The following is a 13,898-nucleotide window of genomic DNA, read 5'->3' on the forward strand; positions in this document are numbered from 1 at the left end:
CTCTTTCCTTATGCAATTTTTGCGCGCTTTGTCAGTTTTATCTTTCTCACTTCTCTTTCTCTCTCTCTCTCTCTCTCTCTCTCTCTCTCTATATATATATATATATATATATATATATATATACGATAGAGAAGTCACATTGAAATACATAACAATATTTATCCTAATGTTTCGACTGGGGGCCAGTCTTTTTCATCTTTGAAAAAGACCGGCCCCCGGTCGAAGCGTTAGAATAAATATGGTTATGTTTTTCAATGTGACTTCTCTATCGTACACCTTATAGCCAGGTACCTTTTCTCTTATATAGATATATATATATAGATATATGTATATATATATATATATAAATATATATATATATAATCACCAGCCTATATACGCCAACTGTGGGTCACAGGCCTCTCGATTACTGTCTAATTACCCCGGTCCTGCGCTAATTGCGACCAATTAATCCTCGCAAACATATCTTATCTGCCCATCTAACTTTTTACCGCCCCCCGACACGCTTGCCTTCTCTAGGGATCTACACTGTTACCCTTAATGACCAACAGTTATCTTGCTTTTGCATTACATGCTCTGCTCACGTCCATTTCTTCTTAATTTCTACTAATATGTACTTAACACGCGTTGGTTTCTCTGACCCACTCCGCTCTCTTCTTGTCCCTTAATATTACACCTATCATCTTCCGTTCCATTGTGCGTTGAGTCGTCCTCTATTTAAGCTGAACCCTCTTAGTGAGTCTCCAAGTTCCTACCCCACAGGTTCCAACTCCAAGTTCCTACCCTGTAAGGTGAAGCTGTCATATACTTTCTTCTTCAGGAACAATGGTAGGCTGCCGTTCATTATCTCAGAATGCCTGCCGAATGCACTCAACAACATTGTTATCCTTGGAATCACCTGTGCCTCATGGTGGGGATCCGGGTCATAACTTGGCCTGAGTAGATTTATTTATTTATTTATTTATTTACAGATACCTCAAAGACCCCAATGGGTGGGGTTTTACGGGAGGGGTGTTGAAGCACGAAAATTACAAAATACCCGAACAACAAACATAAAAATACAACCGAACAAGCGTATCACGAATACAGAGGGTATCAAGCACGCTCTGTTGATAAAAAGCATACAATGCAAACCAACGAAGTAGATAACAGCACTAAAGATAATCGCATACACGACAGAAAAATAATCAATGCAGAAGTTTTTCTACGGCAGCTTTGAACTGAGTCCGGTTGGTCTGGTGACGACACTTTCGAAAAGGCTGTTCTATTCGATGGCTGTGAAAAAAAGGAAATGAATTTAGATAGGTGGTCGTGCGTGCGTGAGGTGGGTATACTGTTTTTGAGTGGTTGAGGCGATTCGATGGGTGGTGAGCAGTTGTTATGCAGAGGCTTTCGCATGAAAACGAGTTGTAGAATTTGTGGAAGAGGCAAAGTCGTGCTACTGAAGGTTGTGTTTTGAGACTTAGCAATTTAGCTTTACGTTTAAAATCGGTTTCACTTGTGTGGTATGAATAATCTGAAAAGAATAATCTGGCCGCACGGTTCTGGACGGATTCAAGGAAGGTACATGAGTTAGCTTGCGGTAAGTCCCAGGCTGCACACGCAAATTCCAGCTTAGGGCAAACAAGCGTTTCGTAGGCCAATGATTTAACTGTGGACGGAGCCATGTTTATGTTACGTCAGAGGAAGCCCAGCGCGATTTGCGTCACTGGTAATGCGATTTATGTGGGATGACCATGTAAGGTCATGAGAAAAAAGAAGACCTAGATATTTAGTGGACCAGACAGAAGATATCGCGGAGCCACTTAAGAAATATTTGTACGTGGAATAGGAGTGACGCCTGTGGAATGATATGATGGATGTTTTGTGAACGTTTAGAACCATGAGCCATTTGTTGCACCATTCATCTATCTTCCTTAGGTCTTGCTGGAGTGTTACGTTATCACTGAGATCGATAATGGGGCGATAAATGACGCAGTCGTCCGCGAACAACCGAATGCTTGAAGAAATATTATCTGGTAGGTCGTTGATGTATATGAGAAAAAGTAAGGACCCGAGGACCGTCCCTTGAGAAACACCTTAGATGACACGGGATAATTAGGAAGAACTGTTGTTAGCGTAGGCGAACTGCTGTCGGTTAGTTAAAACGTTTGAAAGCCATACAAATACATGTTCATTAGGGTTTAAATGTGAAAGTTTAGATAGCAAACGCTTGTGAGGAACTTTGTCGAAGGCCCTCTCGAAATCTATGAAAATACCATTGACGGGGACGTTAATGTCTAATTTCGAATTTATGTCACTTAGTAGAGTGGCAATTGAGTGTCGCAGGACATACCTTTTTGGAAGCCATGTTGATAGGCCTCCTGCGCTGGAGTTTTGGCGACATGCAGTGCCCCAAGCGGTCCACGCCTCTGGGTAGTACAAAAGCAGACTACCCTCGCCGCCCTCCATGTGTTTTCAATTACAAGCCAGAGTGAAAGTTAGTTGTGGCGCTTTGTGGCGTGTTTAAATGACTTCATACATTATGAAATAGCCCTTAAAGCAGTTGCAGCGGCTAAACAAAATAATATCCGCTAAAAGAAGCCGATTTGTCGGCTTTCTTTTGAGCGAGCTGTCGCTGTGGTAGCGGCGTGGGACAGTTTGCCGGGTCGGGTGGTTTAACTGTTTGACGACAGTTACAGTTTTTTCTTCTTGCGTGCGGTCGACAAAGGAAAGTTCGCGAGTAGTATAAACACTGAACGCTGCTCATCCTATATCTTGAGGTAACTGCAGGAGGTTGCTTCAGAGGGAGCATGTAAGCGAACGCAAGAATTGCGCAGCCGACTCAGCTGACACTGCTGGCCTGGCACCGCCTTTGAAACGAGTGGAAATTTTGTTTCGTATTTTCGCAAACTAAATGATTCTTGCCTAACGTTTTACGCCGCACGATTTACGAACGGCGGGGTACATGCGAGTAGGTGGGGCACTAGCGCTATGAATAGAGCCAAATAAACAAATTAAGTGCTATTAAACGACACAAAACATGCACCAAATCCCAAGCCCGCTGCCTGCAGACATTTGTACTTCTATAACATCAGATAACACAGCCGCATACATGGTGCGGGGTCCCGAATATTTAAATACGAGCATCACTGATTGTGTTGGTTTTCTAGTGCAGGGGTCGTCGAAGCTGAACGCCGACACGGCGGCAGTTTTGACTTCAAATGGAGGTAGACAGCGAGACAGGAACAGAGAATTGGCGTCCTCCAGTTGAATTGCCCCCCCCCCCCATTTCACACTTCGCCAGATTATTGTCAAATATTATTAGAAATTCGCAGAATTTTTTCTCTTTGCCTTCAAATCCCCCCTCCTCCTCCCACCCGATTTGCCGTCCAGCCCTCCGCCGTGTCGGCTGCATGGAACTTGGCCGTTGCTGATCCTCATTCTAGGCTATTAAGTGCGAACTAGGAATGTATGCTGCAAGAGCGTAATTAAGTAAAGTGAGAGCAACCAAGGAAAGCGAGCGGCCTCTTAGTTCGCCCGAACACTTTGTTTTACGGCCACTAATTTCGGAATCGCAAAACAGATTTCACGCTTCTGACGGTCGCGGCATTTTGTCAGTGAGACACGCAGCAAAACGGCAAGCTAACGCTGCACCATGTATTCGTAACGGCGATGCAAACGAGCACTGTTTAATGAAAGTGCACGCATAGTGTGCAGGTACGCAAAAGAGCGGCGCACCGCAGCAGGCGAGCCTGCAGTCTGCATGCCGGACTCGCTGGCTTTTTAAAGCGCGATCATCGCCGATTGCGTCACTCTACTTTTTTGATAGGCTGTTTTTGAGAAGTCTTTGTTACCTAGAGTATTAGTTTAAACAAGAAATTTCACTTGAAATTTCACTTCGTACGACCATCGATCGGTGAACCTGCGAGTAGCAGACGCCGTCACGGTCCCGGCACTTTCGTCGGCGCTGTAAACGCGTTTAGCGCTGCAAAGCTTTTTCCCCTAATGTCAAGTTGATCGTTGAAATAGATCGGACGCGTCGGGGATGAGCTGGTGACCACGTCGCAAAATAATCGGGAGCGTCAAGCTCATTTTGCTTCTGTCAACACGGGATCCTATGGGACCCGCGCAGCGTTGTACTACCCGGACATGGAGGAAAGAATACTCAGGAGAGGCCCCTAGCACCCCAATGCATTGCAAAAAGTGTGGAGGAAGTCACGTGATTTTTCTTGAGCCCATGGACAATGTTGCTTACTTGTTTACAACTGCGGCGGCCAAATTCGGGCGAATAGAACGGACACATTTTTAAGGCGCTTGGTATGTGGCTGCTTCGCTACGCTTGCAAACCAGCGCAGTCGCTACGACAAACGTTTTCAGATTAGGCCAGTTTGAAAACTCTGCCGTCGGAGGCGTCTGCGTTCGCCATCGCGCGAGCCTGTTGCTATGACGACGACAAAAGCTACTTTGCCAGGCTTAAGAGCTGAAAAATCGTCCTTCTATCTCAAAAACGAAGGCAGTTTTTCGATTGAAACTTTGGGTGAGGGTTAGAATGGGCAAATTGAAGGCGAAATCAACAGCTTAGAAGATGACATCGCACCAAAGAATTAGCGGCGAAGCTGTTTTCGCTTCGAAGCGGGAGGGCAGGACGACGCCATGTTAGTCAAATCAAACCGGAGACAGCAAAGGGTGATGGGATACAGTGCTGGGCTCCTTGGGCTCAAGTCATGGCGGGACTCGGCTTCACAAATGTGACGTCAGGGCCTCTCCTAACCTTTTCTTTCCTCCATGTACCCGGAAGTACTGCCCGGAAGCAGCTTGCGCAGCGCCCCCTGGGCAGCGCAGGAGGCCTATTGGGATGAAAGAATTTCGCGGATTTCAGACAGCAGCTATGTGCCTGTGAATGATATGTTCCATTATTTTAGAGCAAACACATGTAAGAGAGATTGGACAAAAGGCGTTATCTGAGGCTTTCTTGGGGACAGGTACAATTTTTCCTGTTTTCCAATCTTGGGGAACGGAACCTGTTGAGAGGGACTGCTGAAAAATATGGCTAAGAATGTTGCTAGAGAGGTGTTTGGTGTTTTTAAGAATTTTTGCATTGATACCGTCAACGCCTGAGGCCGAAGATAGCTTCAGGGAGTCAATGACGTTTGAGATGCCATGTGGTCGGAATGTAATGCTGGGTATGATGGAGTGCAATTTAGTAGAAAGGGACACAGTGCCGTCATCTGGCTCGCGGGTGAATACTGAGGAGAATGTGGAGTTAAAGGACTCGGCAACCTTGCAGTCAGGAATAGCAGTTCCTGAGGAATCAAGCAAGGAAACTGTAGCAGTTGCGTGTTTGGGGTAATGATCCTCCAGAACTGCTTAGGTTTAGTGCGAATAAGGGCTGGCAGTGTCGACGAAAAGAAGGTGCGCTTGGTTTAAGACAGGAGTGAATCGAACTTTTTCGATATTGCTCAATATTTTTCCCGTATGTGTAGGTCGGTGGAAGATTTTGCCGCTCTAATCTGCCTATTTCTGTTTCTTTTGAGCCGTTTTAAAGTAACGCTGAACCACGGGGATGCGATCCGCTCTGTTATCGTTTTTGAAGGTAGGTATTTTGCAATCAAACGTTGTATTTCATACCTAAAGATTGACCAGTTTGTTTCCGAAATCCGTGTGTGTAGCGAGTTCCGAAATCCAACAAGAACGAATCAAGTGGCTCAGTTCAGCGTTCATAACGAGATAATTTTCTTTATCGCAAAGTGTTATTGTTTTCGACATTTCCGGTGGGCGTTATTGTAAGCAATGAAACGTACCATGAATGACTGTGTGGCCACTGATTCCATCCACATGGGTGAGTGGAGAGAAACTATCTGCGTGAGAGGCAAGAACCAGGTCAAGTAGATTGTTCGAGTGTTGTGTAGTTCTTGTGGGTGATGTGACCAACTGCGAAAGCCCGAACGAAAGACACGTGTTTATGAAATCGCTTTCGACGCTTTTGTACGCCGGCGTGAAAGCGGGGTTGCACCAGTCAATAGGCGGAAAGTTAAAATCACCAAAAATTGCAATACGCGTGTTGGGGTGTAGGGTTGAGACCAACTGCAACGCGTCGTGGAAATTGGGTACGAATGAGGTGTCGGCATCTGGGGGGCGATAGCATACGCCAATTATGACAAAAGGATACGCAGATATATCGCGTACCACTTCCACCGCCTCGCCACGTATCTCTTACCGTGGTGCTGTCCCTAGGTTATTCATCGTTACATTAGTTTTCTGCATTATATTTTGAGGCTCATGGTTTTACTCTGTCCAGTGCGGTAAGCATGCTTTGTGATTCCTCCCTCAAGTTACTTAAAAAGGCAACGTCATTAGCAAATGTGAGATTATTGAGGTGTTGTCCACTAACCCTTACTCCCACCTGTTCCGAATTCAATGTTCGGAATACTTCTTGTAAACATGCTGTGAATATCATCGAAGATATCGTGTCTCCTTTAATTCCTTAATACCTATAAGGAACTGAATTGGGCAAGGAGAACAATAACAAACAAGGTTTACGTGCGTAGCGGAAACGGGACTTGCCTACATCAGAGTACAGTTACGTAATTTTGCTGTCACAAACATTTGGAACACATTTCTTATATAGCTTTGCCGAAAACTGTGAGAAGGAGTGGAAGATGTTTCGGAAACGGAGAGTATGCATGCAGTCGCGCTACGCATATATTAAAACAACAAAAAAAATAGAGAGAGTGAGAGAGACAAAGGGGTCGTGTTAACGAAGCAGCGTTCAAGGTTGCACCATGACGGGGCAACGTACGCGGCTTGCGCTGCAAGTTAAGACAATCGCGGTTTCAAAAAGAAAGGAAGAGTGTACAGGAAGGTATTCAGTGGTTGGGGAGACTGATTGAGGCGGAAGCGAAGATGGGTGTGACCCTGCGGATAAAGAGAATAGATGCAGGACACAAAAGAGCATTGCACAGGAGCTAGCAACTGAACAGGAAATAGGTAGGGTCTATAGATCACAAAGGGTGAAACATTCCTACGTGGTGGTGGGAACGTGCCTCCTTCCCAAGAAAAAATGCCATTGTTGAGCCGCATTAAACTATTAAAGTTGGTGTATTTGGAGAGTTTCTGAGAATTCTGATGGGAAACTCATGGGTAGGATTATTGAACATCGTTATAAAAATTATGAGGCTGCCTATTTTAATCGAGCGGTAAACCACGTCATTTTTGCGTAACTTTCCTTAATCCCAAGCGTCGTTGACCTAAACTTATAAAGGAGATAACATTCCCGAACCTGGCCGTCGTGGTTGGTTTTCAAGGTTGATTCTAAAATCGTTGCATTAGAATCCGCCTTTGCTTTCGACACTTTAAAATGCTTAAGAAACTTGAACATAAATACTCCTGAAAGTGGAGGGGAAAATAGCCCCGCCGGTAGCGTAGTGGTCATCCCACCAGACCGGTATTCTAGAAGTCGTGGTTTCGAATCCCACCAGGCAGGGATTTTTTCTCCACTTTCTTTCGTTCCAAATTGTTTATCTATTTCAATGATCTACCACATTTTCCCCTTTACCTTCCGAAGTTTTCTTGACCGCCAATCCTTATTTCTGTCTTATTTCAACGAGTCTCTTATTTCCTATTGTGATTCGCTACATGCATAGCCAGGGCCTTTGTTCTAGCAGAATTGGAGACATAAGGAGCTTAAAGAAGTTTTAACGCTGGTCGACCACTCTCGACATGTCGTAGACACTCCAGTCACGGCCCGGGGGTGAAAAAGAAGGTCCCCATCACCCCGAGCAGTCCGAGTGGCGCTGGCTACCACCCCCAAGTGCAGGAAACTGTTCCCCAGAAAGTGGAGGGGAAAATAGCCCATCCGGTAGCGTAGTGGTCGTCGCACGAGACCGGTATTCATGAGGTCGTAGGTTCGGATCTCACGCGGCGGTTATTTCTTTCTCCACTTTCGTGCTTTCCATATTCTTTATCTGTTTCAAAGGCCTACCACTTTCTCTACTTTGCTCTCTGAGGTTTTCTTGACTGCCAATCCTTATTTTGGTCTTAATTCAACGAGTCTCTCATTTCCTATATATATATATATATATATAAATAGATATAAATATATATATATATATGTGTGTGTGTGTGTGTGAGTGAGAGTGTGTGTGTTTATATAGCTGTAGCGAATAAGAATGGGAAATTAGGGGCTCGTTGAATTAAGGCAGAAAAATTAGGGTTGGCCATAATAAAACCTCGTAAAGCAAAGGGGAGAATGCGGTAGGTCATAGAAACAGATGAAGAATTTTTGAAGATGAAGAACAGATAAAGACACTCGATTTCCGGCCCGAGGTTTAAAAAGAAGGTCCCCTTCACCCCGAGTAGTCCGAGTGGCGCTGGTTACCACCCCCAAGTGCAGGAAACAAAAAATATCTTAACGTAAATACCCAAGAAAGGGATGGGGAAACAGCCCCGCCGGTAGCGTAGTGGTCATCGCACCAGACGCGTATTCTCGAGGTCGTGGGTTCGGTTCCCACCCGGCAGGCATTTTTTCACGACTTTCTTTCTGCTTAAAAAAAAATTCATCTGTGTCTATGGCCTACCTCATTCTCCACTTTGCTTTTGAGGTTTTCTTGAATGCCATCAAGAAAACCTCGGAAAGCAAAGGGGAGGATATGGTAAGTCATTGAAACAGATAAAGAATTTGGAAAGAAAGAAAGTGGAGCAAACCCGCGACCACCGCGAAAAAACCCGAACCCACGACCTCCAGTATTCTGGAGGTCGTGGGTTCAGATCCCACTTGGCGGGCATTTTTTCTCAACTTTCTTTATTTCCAAATTCTTTATCTGTTTCAATGATTTCCCATATCCTCCCTTTTGCTTTCCGAGGTTTTCTTGACTCCCAAACGTTATTTATCTCTTATTTTCAATGAGCCCCTCATTTCCTATTCTGATTCGCGACTATATATATATATATATATATATATATATATATATATATATATATATATATATATATATATATATATATATATATATATATATATATATATATATATATATATATATATACACATACATATATATATATATATATATATATATATTAAATTAGAGTCACCACGAAAAACATAACAATATTTAATACGACGTTTCAACCGAAACGTCGTATTAAATATTGTTGTGTTTTTCGTGGTGACTCTAATTTAATACACTATTCAGCTGCCAAGCCCTGCACTGTTATATATATATATATATATATATATATATATATATATATATATATATATATATATATATATATATATATATATATATATATATATAGGGTGTCGACACAGAACTGAACCGGTATTTCAGTAACTGAACTGAACAGAAATGAACCGGAACTGAACCGAAAAAAGAAATAATGGTTACCGGTTATTTCTCTTCTATTTTCAACGAGCCCCTCATTTATTATTCTGATTCGCTACTATATATGTATATATATATATATATAGTATAAGTAAAGAGTCGGATACACAGCAAGAACAATAACAAACAATGTTTACTTACGTAGCGGCAACGGGACTTGCCTTCATCAGAGTAAAGTTACATGAATCTAGGGTGTCAAAACAGAACTGAACCGGTATTTTTGCCGGAACTGACCCCAAACCCGAACCGGAACTGAACCGCAAAAAGAAATAATGGTTACCGGTTCATGCCGAAACGGTTCGACCCTCCGTTGTTGATATTGCACTGCCAATGCAATTCAGGCCTTTTTTTCTTTCATGTACCATACTTCGTACCCGCTCGCGCACTTTCCCCTCCCGACAACTGAACACTATCACGCTCTACGTAAGAGCAGGGGTAATGAATGAGCACCAATGTTGCAATGGTATGTTGCTGCTGGAAGCGCGACCGTAGTGCAAGCTAATCAAACGAAGTTTCATTCTCGGCAGTTTGCACGGGGTATAAAACGACTTTGCCATTCCCTTAGCTGCGACTTTATTGGAGCAATCACGCTACAGGAGTGCTCCACTGCGCAACACGGAAAGCCCACACCATATTTGTGCAAACTTTTCACATTTCATAATTTGTTTTAAAGGTCTAACACCTGCAAATTGGTAATACTTGACAAGTGTGACCGTAGGAGCAGCTCAGTAACGAAGCCTTTTGCTGCTGACCACAAGTGGTCTCCATTTCCTTTCCCCACGTCCGTTTTTCTGAAGTAGATGGAAATCGAGAACGTCCGTGTATCACGATTTTGATCCACGTTTAATATCACCAGCTGGTTAAAATAAGTCTGCTGGCCTTCAACATAAACTGCGCCTCGGAGTAGAGATATAGCACGAAGCATCAAATGCGCCAGTTCTTTTTAAATGTGTTTACCCAGAAAACAACAAAAAAGAAAAGGCGAATCACGTTGTTTTATAATATTACGGAAAAGGTAAGTAAAACCAAATAAGTAAAAATAGCCCCACAACGTTGATATTGCTCTATACTTTTCTTTGCCCTGCCTTTCACAACCAAACGTGTCATCAATGCGAAATTAGTGAGTTCCGTGGTCAGTTTTTGAGAACAGTATACAGTGGACAACTTCTGTTTTTTACAGATACAAATAAAAGATATTTCAGGGAAAACGGTTAAGGTGCGCACTTAATGTCTTGGCAAGAAACTGCAGCCCTCGACCTTATCTTGGAAGCAGAAACAGTAATAAAGCATATGACACGTGCAGAAAGGCAGGCCGGTACCTCACACTGTCCCATTCCCCCAGCGACCATCTTTTCTGCTTGTTCTGCAGTTTTGTCTGTTCCAGATGTGCTTTTTTTCGAAGGTGCACTTCTACTGACTGCCCAACTCGCTACATTGCTTCTACTGCTACTCGTTCCGGAGGGGAGTACTGCTGTGGACCAATTAAAGAGCGTCTACCCAAAAATGTCCCATCTCATGCTCCGCGCGTCCCATTTTCCTTTCATTTTGTAACAGCACAATGTGTTATGAGATTCCACAATGTAACACACGGAACGATGGCCAGGGGTCAGGCGGTTTTATGACATACTAATTGTAATGCACACATCCGGCATAGCTATCGCAAAAGAAATTAGAGTGGTCAGAGCAATGATGCAGTGAGTGAGCGTTAACTAAAGCTTTCTTTTAACAAAAATGTGGCTAACACATTCGATAAGGTGACAGCTAACAAATTACTCAGGTTGACCAAATAATCTAATTCATTGGTAGTATTTGTGTGCCTGTTGTAGGAATATTTCTGTTTTGTTACAAATATAAAAAATGTGCGCCATTGCTCTTAACCGCTGGTATTTGAACGCGCAAGTACGCAGGCCTAAATTTAAGGCTTTAAGTTTAGCGTGTTGGGCGATCCTATAGCGACGATTGCGATTTCAACAAAAAAGGAAATGGCAGAAAATATAACCCACCGTCATTTCTCTTGGCAGTGGCTCAAAAGTAAGTGGTAAATCGTAGCCACATCGTCTGTTTTTTTTTAATATCTCGTAATTGTTTAAAGTTTGCTGTGCAATCGCTCCACTGCCCTTGGGAAAACGCAGCATTTTGAATTTTTGATTTGACTGTCGTTTAAACTAATAAATGTTTTTTGCTAATGTCAGTGATAATTCAACTCATCAAACTGGTTCGCTAACCGGTTCGGTACGTGAATTTGTCGAACCGGAACTGAACCAGAACGCAATGATTTCGCCTGAACCACGAACCGTTACCAAAACGGTATTTTTTTCGGCTCAAGAGACCGATAAATTTTTATATATATATATATATATATATATACACAGAAAGATAGGTCGGCAGCCTACAATGCCAAAGGAGGCATGGGGGTGTGGTTAGGCTCTTTTCTTTTTCACTAGGGTTAATTAGGTAAACATTTTTTTTTAAATATACAGGAGAAAGAAAGAAAAACACGCGCCCAGAGTGGGGACCGAACCCACGCCTTTCGATTACATGTCGAATGCCTTACCAATTCGGCTATCTGGGCGCCTGTGTTCTCCGTCACTTTCTGGGCTATTTATATTTACTAGAAGTGTATCTGACGCTTGAGGGTGGTAGCCAGCGCCACTCTGACTACACGGGGAGAAGGGGACCTTCTTTTCAACCCCCGGCGCGTGACTCGAACGTCTACAGCCTGTCATGAGCGGGTTACTGGCGGGAAGCCCTCTTATGCTACCTAGGCATCAAGGCTGCCAGAACCGAGACCCTCGCTAGGCTTTCGCAGAATAATATAGTAAGGAAATGAGGGGCTCGTTGAGGAAATACAGAAAGATAGGTCGGCAGTCTACAATGCCAAAGGAGGCATAGGGGTGTGGTTAGGCTCTTTTCTTTTTCACAACGGTTAATTAGGTAAACATTTTTTTAAATATACAGAAGAAAGAAAAACACGCGCCCAGAGTGGGGACCGAACCCACGCCTTTCGATTGTAGACTGCCGACCTATTTTTCTGTATTTCCTCAACGAGCCCCTCATTTCCTTACTATATTATTCTGCGAAAGCCTAGCGAGGGTCTCGGTTCTGGCAGCCTTGATGCCTAGGTAGCATAAGAGGGCTTACCGCCAGTAACCCGCTCATGACAGGCTGTAGACGTTCGAGTCACGCCCCGGGGGTTGAAAAAAAGGTCCCCTTCTCCCCGTGTAGTCAGAGTGGCGCTGGCTACCACCCTCAAGTGTCAGATACACTTCTAGTAAATATAAATAGCCCAGAAAGTGAAGGAGAACACAGTCGCCCAGATAGCCGAATTGGTAAGGCATTCGACATGTAACCGAAAGGCGTGGGTTCGGTCCACACTCTGGGCGCGTGTTTTTCTTTCTTTCTTCTGTATATTTAAAAAAAATGTTTACCTAATTACCCGAAGTGAAAAAGAAAAGAGCCTAACCACACCCCTATGCCTCCTTTGGCATTGTAGACTGCCGACCTATCTTTCTGTATTTCCTCAACGAGCCCCTCATTTCCTTACTATATATATATATATATATATATATATATATATTTTAGCAACATGAGAAAGAACGTCGTCTTTCGACGACATTTGCAGCGTAACATACAAATACGCGGACAATTTTGATAAGTGTGGGGAATATTGTTGTGTATTCGCTTCGTCTGCGTAAAAGTATCCCGGTGCCGCATGGTTATTCCGCTACTGTGTAACTTCTGCTCTCGGTCTAGACAGAGCTTGTTTTGGAGGTATTAACAGCTCACAAAAGCTCAGCGTTTTACGATCGAGTCAGATCCCTCAACCCCTACAAGAATAGGGAATAGCGTGCAAAAAGATAGCTCCGGATCTTTTTCTTCTCGCGCGGAATCAAAGACGTTAAATGGCTCACACCACATTGGCTGTTTTAAACTTTTAACAATTACATCACAAGTACACGAGTTTTTCAAAAATTCTGTTTTTCAAAACATTATTCAGCATCACTTCATCTTTTTTAACGTAATTTCATAATCCTCAACCTTTTTTAACAATTTCATAAATCTTAATTTTTGCCGCAGCTTATACGCGAGGTTCAGCGCTCAAAACGGCTAGATAAGTAGTCAAAATGCATAGGCTTCCGTACAGTATTTTTGGGATTCTCTTATGAAAACTGAACAGACAAATGCTACGTGCCAAGCAAATGCTACGTGCCAAAATGGTACACGCGCATTGCATAGCAAACAAAAGAGAGACGTCGAACCTTTCAGAATTGTTCGCTATCTTTAATAGCCGGTACAGGCAGTCTGTTTCACTGCCGTCACATGACCGGCAATGTTAGTCAGTGTCTAAAGTGCAATGTTGACCGCAGTCCTGAAGGACGTTCCATAGGGATACACAGGACCTGAGTGTGCTAATCATTTGGGAAGGAACGCTCCTGCGGTGCGTTTCGAACGCTGTGCACAGCACGAGTTTGCGAGTTTATTTGCGTGGCGATACAGCTGCGGTGATGTCGACAGCCTTTCACGGCAGTA

The 13,898-nt window shown here is 43.5% G+C and overlaps 1 non-coding gene across 1 annotated transcript; it reads right to left on the minus strand.

Annotated features, from left to right (window-relative positions):
- Window positions 1-11,868: 11,868 nt before the first annotated feature.
- Trnat-ugu (transfer RNA threonine (anticodon UGU)) lies at window positions 11,869-11,940 on the minus strand. The gene has a single exon. It is a non-coding gene; the product is annotated as a tRNA-Thr (tRNA).
- Window positions 11,941-13,898: the final 1,958 nt, after the last annotated feature.

The sequence above is a fragment of the Haemaphysalis longicornis genome, unplaced genomic scaffold, assembly GCF_048455015.1.
Source record: "Haemaphysalis longicornis isolate Haplotype H1 unplaced genomic scaffold, Haemaphysalis longicornis Haplotype H1 scaffold_12, whole genome shotgun sequence".
In the NCBI taxonomy this organism is placed as follows: Eukaryota; Metazoa; Arthropoda; class Arachnida; order Ixodida; family Ixodidae; genus Haemaphysalis; species Haemaphysalis longicornis.